This window comes from Eleutherodactylus coqui, chromosome 4, assembly GCF_035609145.1.
Source record: "Eleutherodactylus coqui strain aEleCoq1 chromosome 4, aEleCoq1.hap1, whole genome shotgun sequence".
NCBI lineage: Eukaryota > Metazoa > Chordata > Amphibia > Anura > Eleutherodactylidae > Eleutherodactylus > Eleutherodactylus coqui.
The window spans coordinates 276571506-276582860 of record NC_089840.1 but is presented as its reverse complement, the minus strand read 5'-3'; the positions used below and the strand labels follow the sequence as shown (position 1 = coordinate 276582860).

Below are 11355 nucleotides of genomic sequence, written 5' to 3'. Positions count from 1 at the left end.
ACAGTAATAGGAGATACTCCATCTATACATCTATTTAAGAACCCAATAGTCCATCCCTGTTCATGACTCGCGGTCCACATCTGCAAAGCTACTGCTTCTTTTATTTCTTCTTCTTCCTTTTCTGCTTCTCTACTCTTCATCTTCCTTATTCCTAGGTACCCTGCTATATTACCTTCCCCCTCTACCCCGCCAACACTTTTTTAAAATTTCTTTTTAAACTTAGCTACTTGGTTTCTTACTTTAATTTGTGTTTGGATTGCATGCAACCAAGCAACGAGAGAATAACACCATAGGCTGAGCCCTTCCTGGTTATCACAACCAGCGCCTCAGGTATATTCATACTTGAGAGGGATATTCGGAGAGGTGGCATATGTCACCAACAAAATCACCAATTTACATGAAAATTTGAGTCAATTGTTATTAAGCAAAAGACAATAGGACAAGTTAAACAATTTGTATCATCACAACTTATATGTTAAATCTTTGATACTTTATTGTATTTGTGTTTCTTGTATTACCCTTAAAGTTTCAATAACAATCTTTTGAATACAAAACATTTCTCACATTCTTAACATAAAAAAGAGATTCTCTCTTGTGTGAATTCACAGATGAGTAAGAGTCGGTTTCTGCTTAAAATATTTTCCACAATCAGAACCTGAATATGGCTTGTCCTCTGTGTGAACTGTCTGATGTACAGCAATATGTGATTTCTGCTTAAAACAATTTCCAATATTCCTAAAATGAATTAGGCTTCTCCTCTGTGTGAAAGATTTCCCATATTTAGAACATTAAAATAGCCTCTCTACCCTGTATGAATTCTCTGATGTAACACAAAACTTGATTTTTGGTCAAAACATTTCCCACAATCAGAACATGAATATGGCTTCACTCTTGTGTGAATTCTATGATGTTTAACAAGATGTGCTTTTCGGTTAAAACATTTCCCGCATTCAGAACATGAATATGGCTTCTCCCCTGTGTGAATCCTATGATGTCTCGCAAGATGTGATTTTCGGTTAAAACATTTCCCACATTCAGGACATGAATATGGCTTCTCCCCTGTGTGAATTTTCTGATGTTTAACAAGATATGATTTTAGGTTAAAATATTTCCCACATTCAGAACATGAATATGGCTTCTCCCCTGTATGAATTTTCTGATGTTTAACAAGATATGATTTTTGGTTAAAATATTTCCCGCATTCAGAACATGAATATGGCTTCTCCACTGTATGAATTTTCTGATGTATAACAAGATTTGATTTTTGGTTAAAACATTTCCCACATTCAGGACATGAACATGGCTTCTCCCCTGTGTGAATTCTGTGATGTTTAACAAGATATGATTTTAGGTTAAAACATTTCCCACATTCAGAACATGAATATGACTTCTCCACTGTATGAATTTTCTGATGTTTTACAAGATTTGATTTTCGGTTAAAACATTTCCCACATTCAGAACATGAATATGGCTTCTCCCCTGTGTGAATTCTCTGATGTAAAACAAGAGCTGATTTTTGGATAAAACATTTCCCACATTCAGGACATGAATATGACTTTTCCCCTGTGTGTACTCTTTGATGTAACACAAGAGTGTATTTTCGGTTAAAACATTTCCCACATTCAGAACATGAATATGGTTTCTCGCCTGTGTGAATTCTCTGATGTTTAACAAGATTTGATTTTAGGTTAAAACATTTACCACATTCAGAACATGAATATGACTTCTCCCCTGTGTGAATTCTCTGATGTGACACAAGAGTGTATTTTTGGTTAAAACATTTCCCACATTCAGAACATGAATATGACTTCTCCCCTGTGTGAATTCTCTGATGTTTACCAAGAGTTGATTTTAGGCTAAAACATTTCCCACATTCAGAACATGAATATGGCTTCTCCCCTGTGTGAGTTCTCTTATGTAACACAAGTTGTGAATTTCGGCTGAAACATTTCCCACATTCAGAACATGAATATTCCTTCTCCTCTGTGTGAATTCTCTGTTTAATGAAATTTGGTTTCTGTGTAAAACATTCATGACATGAATAAGGCTTCCTCCCTGTTTGAATTCTCCGATGTAACACGAGATGTGCTTTTCGGTTAAAATGTTTCCCACATTGAGAACATGAATATGACTTCTCCCCTGTGTGAACTTTTTGAGGTTTGACTTCTGTTCTGTAATTTGTTTTTCGTTTAACAATCTGTAAAGAATCAGAAGATGGAACCTGTTTAGAAGGATCAGACGATAGATTTTTGCTATGAAGTACTGAGGATATATTTGTGATAATAGGAGGCTCTTCATATGTATCTTGTATGATACCAGGATCTTCCGCTTTCAAATCTTTTGATATCAGATGTCCGTTGGAGCTCCTGTTGTTTTCATCTGCCAAGAATTAAATGGATTGTAATATTTTTGAATATAACATTACAACTATACCAATAGCTCATGACATTTGTACATACAATGTTCATGCAAGTTATAAGGCTCTTATTAAAATCTAAACACTAAAGGTTTTTCCCATTTACATGAGCCACAATAATTCGTGAAGCACCTAATCTACTGACAGTCATCCTAATGGACCGATTATTTTAGCCAATTAGCTTATTTTTTGTGATTTTATAATGCGGTGATATTACATTAGTACATACAGCTGGAGCTCTCAGCTGTTGCTCTCATCCATGGCTCATACAGCTAATAAGGTTACAGAGTAAGGCCTCGGTCACACGGGCGTTTTTTCCCGCGATTTGCGGATCGCATGACGGATGCGCGTCCGCAAATCGCGTGACCGGGGCCGAAAAATCGCCCGAAAAAACTGCTCCTAGCCGCGTTTCATTAGAAACGGGCCGGAGCTGTCCAGCGCATTGAATTCAATTTTCAGGAAGGGCTTAAAAATATAAGCCCTTCCCTGAAATTCATCCAGAAATGTGTAAAAACAAAAAAAATATATATACTCACCTGCTCCTGGCAGACGGAGTTCAGCCGCGGCCGTCCGGCAGTTCTTCTGAACTGCTGTGAGTAGTATTCAGCAGCTGGGGCTTTAAAATCCCCGCCTGCTGAATGAGCTGCCTCTAATTGGTCACAGCCCTGACCAATCAGGGGCAGCTCTTACTCATTCATGAATGGGTGAGTGAGTGCTGCCTCTCATTGGCTCAGCGCAGGGACCAATCAGGGGCAGTTCTCAGCTGTCATTCAGCTGCATACTACTCACAGCAGTTCTAGAGAACTGCCGGCCGGCCGCGGCTGAACTCCGTCTGCCGGGACCAGGTGAGTATATATTTTTTTTTTGTTTTTACTAGAGATGAGCGAGCGTACTCGGAAAAGCACTACTCGCTCGAGTAATTTGCTTTATCCGAGTATCGCTGTGCTCGTCCCTGAAGATTCGGGTGCCGGCATGGAGCGGGAAGCTGCAGGGGAGAGCGGGGAGATCTTTCTCTCCCTCTCTCCCGCCCGCTCTCCCCTGCTCCCCGCTGCGACTCACCTGTCAGCCGCAGCGGCACCCAAATCTTCAGGAACGAGCACAGCGATACTCGGATAAAGCAAATTACTCGAGCGAGTAGTGCTTTTCCGAGTACGCTCGCTCATCTCTAGTTTTTACACATTTCTGGATGAATTTCAGGGAAGGGCTTATATTTTTAAGCCCTTCCCGAAAATTCATTGTGCGATCGCCGGCAGCCCATTGCTTTCAATGGAGCCGGCTGTATTGCCGGCTCCATTGAATTCAATGGGCAAACATCCTTCTTCTCTGCCACAGCTGTTACAGCTGTGGCAGAGAAGAATGATTTGTCTACTATATGTTCTCAATGGGGTCAGCGCTGCTGCCGTCGGCCCCGTTGAGCGCATATAGAGAAGAGAACAGGAATCGCAGATAGGTGCGATCTGCGATTTCTGTTCTATAATTTATCGGACGAGCGCATAAAAAGCGCTCATGTGTACGATACCATTGCAAAGCAATGGTTCTCTAAGATCGCAGATCGCATGCGCAGGTCGCACGGAAAAATCGCCCGTGTGACCGAGGCCTAAAGGAGCTTTTAGAAGAAAGTATCACACATTATTCAAGTTTCCTGGGAGAATACAAACACCTCCAGTTGTCATTGTTTGCCCAGAATAAACAGCACAGGAATCACAGAGAAGTGCAATGTGTTTTGGAGGGCTTATAAACAGATTCACCTCCTTTTCAAGCATCGAGCATAGAGATATAAAGCCCCCATATGCTTCCATGCTTACTTTGAAAGCGAACCTGGTTCGCTGGTGCCTGCAAACTCCTCATCTAAGTAAGTTCATCCTCTATTTTTCTGTAAACCACCCACTGATCACTGGGTGAATTGCTTAATGTCGATGGATGACAGAAACTCCCATGTTTACATGCGGAACTGTTGAACCTTGACATATTGATTCAGATGCAGAATGGGTTAGACAGTGCCGTCGTCCTTGGGTAACATGAAGAGATTGGAATAGAGCCCCCTGCACTGTTCTAAAGGGGAAACAGGAATAATTTCACCCTGAGAGGAGAGAGTGTGTATCGCATTAGCCAAAGCATGGGACTATGAAGGAGAAATTTGAATTCTGTAACTGAAGAAGCAATCTTGGGGTCGGGCGGAAAACTATATGGCATGGCTCAAAGAGATGACTTCCCGAACAGATATGTCTGATACTTGAGTGATTTAGGTCTCCCTGAATAGGAAACGTCATCCGCTCACTCTGAATGCCTTGGTTGGGGACAGCCATACACACAGAAGATTTAGTATAGGCGGACTTGGAGTATAGTGGTCAGCGATACCAGGACGGGCGCGGTTTGTAGGACAGCAAGGATTTTTTGTTATCCAAGGTCCGGGGCCTGGAGCGGCAAAAGAAACAAAACTGAAGCCTCTTCTTCTGTACAGAACCACACATGGCTGGCTTTGTTTTGTGGTAAATGAGAACTCTTACCAACAGTAGCTTCAGAAATAATATTGGCTAGTCAAGAATGAGTGATGAAAATCAGTGCCACCTCGGATACGGACAAAGGAGAAGCAGTCCTGCAGCATCCCCATGTGCTGTAGCCACATGAGACTCTGCGTCCCTCCAGCGGGACCACCGCAGCGGTTTCCCAAGCTGTAAGGAGGCCTGCAAAAGAGGAAAAAATTGAACTTTCTCCCATAGGGAAGTCTTCATACCACTCAGAAATATGCCACGCCAAGTAGCATCTGCTAGGGGGTTGGTATAGGTAGAGAGGTCTCGGTGGGTGGGGGGGTTGGAAGTGAAGAAACGTGGTTTCAGTGCCGGAAATAAGAAGAAAGGGAGGAGAGAATACTTACCTTAGTGGAGAGAATACTTACCTTAGTGGAGAGAATACTCAACTACCTGCCATAGACCATAGAGCTCCGAGAATGTAATCTAAAACTGATTAGCTGGTTTGTGCAGGAGGTGTATAGCTGGTAGGAAGAGGTAACACTTTTTTTGCTTAGTGCCCACCTCCTAGTGGCAGTAGCTATACCCTTGGTCTTCAGCTGTGTCTCCCAATGCAATGGGCGAGAAATAACGTTTTTTTTAAAATTAGAATCATAAAAATCTAAAGTAAAATAAAAAATCTACAAATTGGTATCACTGCATCCATAAAGGTCTACTAAGGTCTCCGTCAGAAAAGAAACAATAGGCAGTGGAGGAATTGCATTATTTTTGGTCACTCCAAGAAAAAAATTAAATGAAAAGCTATCAAAAGGTTATATGTTCCCCAAAATGGTAGCAATGCAAACTACAGGTCACCCCACAAAGAGTGAGCCGTCACACAGTCCTATCAATGGAAAAATAACAAGTAATAATGAGGGTAGGATAGAGCGTTAGAAAGACATTTTTTCTAAAAAAAAGGATTTAATTTTTAAGCATTCCTACAAATAAAAGAGCTGTATGAATTTAGTATCCCTGTACTCGCACTGACCCTCAGAATAAAGACATCATTTTTACTGCACCATGAAAACCACAGAAATGACCCCCCACCCCAAATGGGTGCAGCTGTGGTTCTTTTCCCACTTCACCCACTTGGAGATTTTTAAAAGCAACGCAAGATCATGTTCCTTAGGGTGCGTTCACATGAGCGTGTTTTTGTGCGTACTTAGGTGCGTCCATACGTCCGCACCTAGGTACGAGTAAAAACACGCGTGAACACAGCTGCGTGCTTGCTGTTAATGGAGCTGCGTCTGCTGCCGGCGGCTCCAATGAAAACAATGCTCTGCCAGCACCTTGCATTCTTTTTGAGGAAAAGGCTTTACATATAAGCCCTTTCCCGAAAAAGAAACATTTTAGTGCAAAAAAAAAACCTTACCGTTCCGCCACTGCCGTGACCCCCGTGGGCATGAAAAACACATCTGCCGCATGCGGAAGATGTTTCCTTCACCCCCGCTAGTTAAAAGAATTCCCTGCTGCTACATCTGCCACATCCATGGCAGATGCAGTAGAGGAGGAATTCTTTCATTCTCAACCGCAGCTGTCAAACATGACAGCTGCGGTAGAGAATCCTGCTGCCGGCATCCCTATCAATGACTTTTCAGGGAAGAGCTTCATAAGCCCTAACCTGAAAAGCCATTTAAAAAAGTGTATGGAGAAAAAAAATCAATACTCACCTCCCTTCAGCTGCCGGGGCTCAGCCTTGGCTTCATAAGCCCTTTCCTGAAAAGCCAATTAAAATTACTTACCTGTAGGCTGCTGCTGTGTCCCCCGCGGGGATGAAGAACACATCTGCATGCGGTAGATGTTTCCTTCATCCCCGCTAGTTAAAAGAATTACCTGCTGCTACATCTGCCACATCCATGGCAGATGCAGCAGAGGAATTCTTCAATTCTCTACCGCAGCTGTCACACGTATCAGCTGCGGTAGAGGATTCTGCTGCTGGCAATTGATTTCAGGGAAGGGCTTTAAATATATGACCTTCCCTGAAAATCAAGTAAAAGTGTTTAAAAAACAAAAAAAACAAATAGATACCTCCCTTCAGCTGCTGGGGCACAGCCGCATCTTCTCCTTCTGTCCCCTGCACTGTGGTGCTGATCTATCAGCAGGCGGGGATTTAAAATCCCTGCCTACTGAAAGAGCTGAATGTGATTGGCTGAGGTGCTCAGCCAATCACAGGCAGCTCTCGCTCGTCATTCATTCATTTTTTTTTCAGCACTTTTATTTGATTTTCAGGGAAGGGCTTATATTTAAAGCCCTTCCCTGAAATCAATTGCCATTTGTAGAATCCTCTACTGCAGCTGATATGTGTTACAGCTGCGGTAGAGAATTGAAGAATTCCTCTGCTGCATCTGCATATTTTAACTAGTGGGGATGAAGGAAACATCTGCCGCATGCGATAGATGTGTTCTTCATCCCCGCGGGGGACACAGCAGCGGCCGACAGGTAAGCTTTACATTTGAGCTCTTCCCTGAAAAACAATTCAGGTGTGCCAGCAGACGGTTGTCTTCCATGGAGCCGCCGGCAGCAGCAGAGACTTCATGGAAGAGAATGCCTGCATTTTTTTTTTTTATACACTACAATTTTTCTTTTTCAGGGAAGGGCTTATATATAAAGCTCTTCCCTGAACAAGACTGCAGGGAGGCGGCAGAGCATTGCTTTCAATGGAACCGATGGCAGCAGCAGCGGCTCCATTGAAAACAATGCATGCATTCCCTATGGTGCACACATGTCCTATCTTTGCAGGCACGCACCTGCAAAGTATGGACATGTGCACACACCATAGGGAATGCATTGTTGCAAATAGAAGCGTGTTTTTATGCGTGCATTTGTATACACAAAAACACGCTCGTGTGAACGCACCTTAATGCGGTCTAGAAAAAAGAGTAAGAATAAGTTTTTTAAATTTTACTAATCTATATATATAAAATTGAATGTATGCGTGTCTGTCTGTCTGTTTGTCCTTTATGCATTACTACACCATTCATCCGATCGCCATGAAACTTTGGGAAGTTGCTGACTACACTCCTGAGAAGATTACTGACATAGTACATCTATCCTATGATAGGTGGCGCGCGTGCGAGCATCATCGACAGTTATGCCCCCCCCCCCCAAGTAGATCGTTTGATTTCCATCACTGCCACTAATTCTCTCACTTCGCGATGTCATAGAAACTTGAAATTTGGCACGGGCATTGATTATGTCATAAATAGGAAAAGTTAATAGGTCCCAACTCAATTATTCAATTCTAAGCGCCAAAGAATTACCGTCCAAATTGTACGTACAGAATCTAATTCTCTCACTTCCCAATGTCATAGAAACTTGAAATTTGGCACGAGCATTGATTATGTCATAAATAGGAAAAGGTAATGGGTCCCAACTCGATTATTCAATTCTAAGCACCAAAGAATTAGCGTCCAAATTTTACTTACGGAATCTAATTTTCTCGCTTCCCAATGTCATAGAAACGTGAAATTAGGCAGGAGCATTGATTATGTCATAAATAGGAAACACTAATGGGTCCCAACTCGATTATTCAATTCTATGCGCCAAAGAATTAGCGTCCAAATTTTACGTACGGAATCTAATTTTCTCACATAGAAACTTGAAATTTGGCACGGGCATTGAATATGTCATAAATAGGAAATGCTAATGGGTCCCAACTCGATTATTCAATTCTGTGTGCAAAAAAATTAGCGTCCAAATTTTACGTACGGAATGTCATTTTCTCACTTCCTGATATATATAAATGAATGTCTGTCTGTCCTTTATGCATTACTACACCATTCATCCAATTGCCATGAGACTTTGGGAAGTTGTTGAGTACACTCCTGGGAAGATTATAGGCATAGTACAACTATCCTACGATAGGTGCCGCGCGTACGAGCATCGTCGACAGTTATGCCCCCCAGACAAAGATCGTTTGATTTCCATCTCAAGCACGAAAGCAAAAGGCATTACGAGTAATGGGATGCGTGTTCAACTACAAAATGATGCATCCGATGAACGTTTCGCAAGACAATTGCTGGATATTGAGAATGCTGAAGTAAAATGACAGCTGTGCTGTGATTGGTTGCTATTTCTTATACTGCTGAGGTAAAATGAAAGCTGCGCTGTGATTGGTTGCTATTTCTTATACTGCTGAGGTAACCTGAAAGCTGTGCTGTGATTGGTGGCTACTTCTTATACTACTGAGGTTGCATGAAAGCTGTGCTGCGATTCGTTGTTACATATTATACCACTGAGGTAACATGAAAGCTGCGCTGTGATTGGTTGCTATATATAATACCGCAGAGGTAACATGAAAGCTGCGCTGTGATTGGTTGCTATTTTTTATATTGGTGAGGCAGAATAAAAGTTGCGCTGTGATTGGTTGTTATTTCTCTTACTGCTGACGTAACATGAAAGCTGCGCTGTGATTGGTTGTTATATATTATACCACTGAGGTAACATGAAAGCTGCGCTGTGATTGGTTGTTATCTAGATATATAAAAACGAATGAATGTATGTCTGTCTGTCTTCGCAGCAACGCGCGACGGGTAAGCTAGTAATCTATATATATAAAATTGAATGTATGCGTGTGTGTCTGTCTGTCTGTGTGTCTGTGTGTTTGTCCTTTATGCGCTACTACACCATTCATCCGATCACCATGAAACTTTGCGAAGTTGTTGAGTACACTCCTGGGAAGATTACTGGCATAGTACAACTATCCTACGATAAATGGCGCGCGTGCTAGCGTCATCGACAGTTACGCCGCCCCCCCCCCCCCCACGTAGATCGTTCGATTTCCATCATTGCCACTAATTCTCTCACTTCCCGATATCGTAGAAACATGAAATTTGGCACCAGCATTAATGATGTCATAAATAGGAAAAGTTAAGAGGTCCCAACTCGATTATTCAATTCTAAGCGCAAAAGAATTAGCGCCCAAATTTTACGTACAGAATCTAATTCTCTCACTTCCCAATGTCATAGAAACTTGAAATTTGGCACGAGCATTGACTCCATTTAAAAATTCTAAGCGCAAAAGAATTAGCGTCCACATTTTACGTACAGAATCTAATTCTCTCACTTCCCGATATAATTTGGCACGAGCATTGATTATATCATTAATAGGAAAATTTATCAAGTCCCAACTCGATTATTCAATTCTAAGCGCCAAAGAATTAGCGTCCAAATTTTACGTACGAAATCTAATTCTCTCACTTCCAAATGTCATAGAAACTTGAAATTTAGCACGAGCATTAATTATGTCATAAATAGGAAAAGTTAATGGGTCCCAACTCAATTATTCAATTCTAAGTGCCAAAGAATTAGCGTCCAAATTTTACGTACGGAATCTAATTCTCTCACTTCCCTATGTCATTAAAACTTGAAATTTGGCACGAGCATTGATTTATGTCATAAATAGGAAAAGCGAATGGGTCCGAACTCAATTATTCAATTCTAAGCCTAAAAGAATTAGCGTCCAAATATTTACTTACGGAATCTAGTTCTCTTACTTCCTGATGTCATGTATATATATATAAAAATGAATGTCTGTCTGTCCTTTATGCATTACTACACCATTCATCCAATCGCCATGAAACTTTGGGAAGCTGTTGAGTACACTCCTGGGAAGATTACTGGCATAGTACAACTATCCTACGATAGGTGGTGCACGTGCGAGCATCATCGACAGTTATGCCCCCCCCCAGACAAAGATCATTTTATTTTCATTACAAGCACGAAAGCAAAAGGCATTACGAGCAACGGGATGAGTGTTCAACTACAAAATGATGCATCCGCCGAACGTTTCGCAAGACAATCGCTGGATATTGAGAATGCTGAGGTAAAATGAAAGCTATGCTGTGATTGGTTGCTATTTCTTATACTGCTGAGGTAACATGAAAGCTATGCTGTGATTGGTTGCTATATATTATACTGCTGAGGCAACATGAAAGCTGTGCTGTGATTGGTTGCTACGTCTTATACTACTGAGGTTACATGAAAGCTATGCTGTGATTGGTTGCTATATATTATACCGCCGAGGTAAAATGAATGCTGCGCTGTGATTGGTTGCTATTTTTTATATTGCTGAGGCAGAATAAAAGTTGCGCTGTAATTGGTTGTTATTTCTCTTTCTGCTGAGGTAACATGAAAGCTGCGCTGTGATTGGGTGTTATATATTATAAAGCTGAGGTAACATGTAAGCTGCGTTGCGATTGGTTGTTATATATTAAACAACTGAGGTAACATGAAAGCTGCGCTGTCATTGGTTGTTATCTAGATATATAAAAACGAAATGTATGTCTGTCTTCGCAGCAACGCGTGACGGGTAAGCTAGTTAAAATAAATAAAAAGTAATAAAAGTTTAAGAAACATCCCTTTTGCCGCATTTATAATAAAATAATCTAAATAATATAACAAAAATACATATTTGGTATCGCTGCGTCCGTA

At 41.4% G+C, this 11355-nt stretch overlaps 1 pseudogene; it reads right to left on the bottom strand.

Moving 5' to 3' along the window:
- Nucleotides 1-495: 495 nt before the first annotated feature.
- Nucleotides 496-11355, bottom strand: part of LOC136626714 (zinc finger protein 850-like) — a 74802-nt pseudogene continuing 63942 nt past the window's right edge.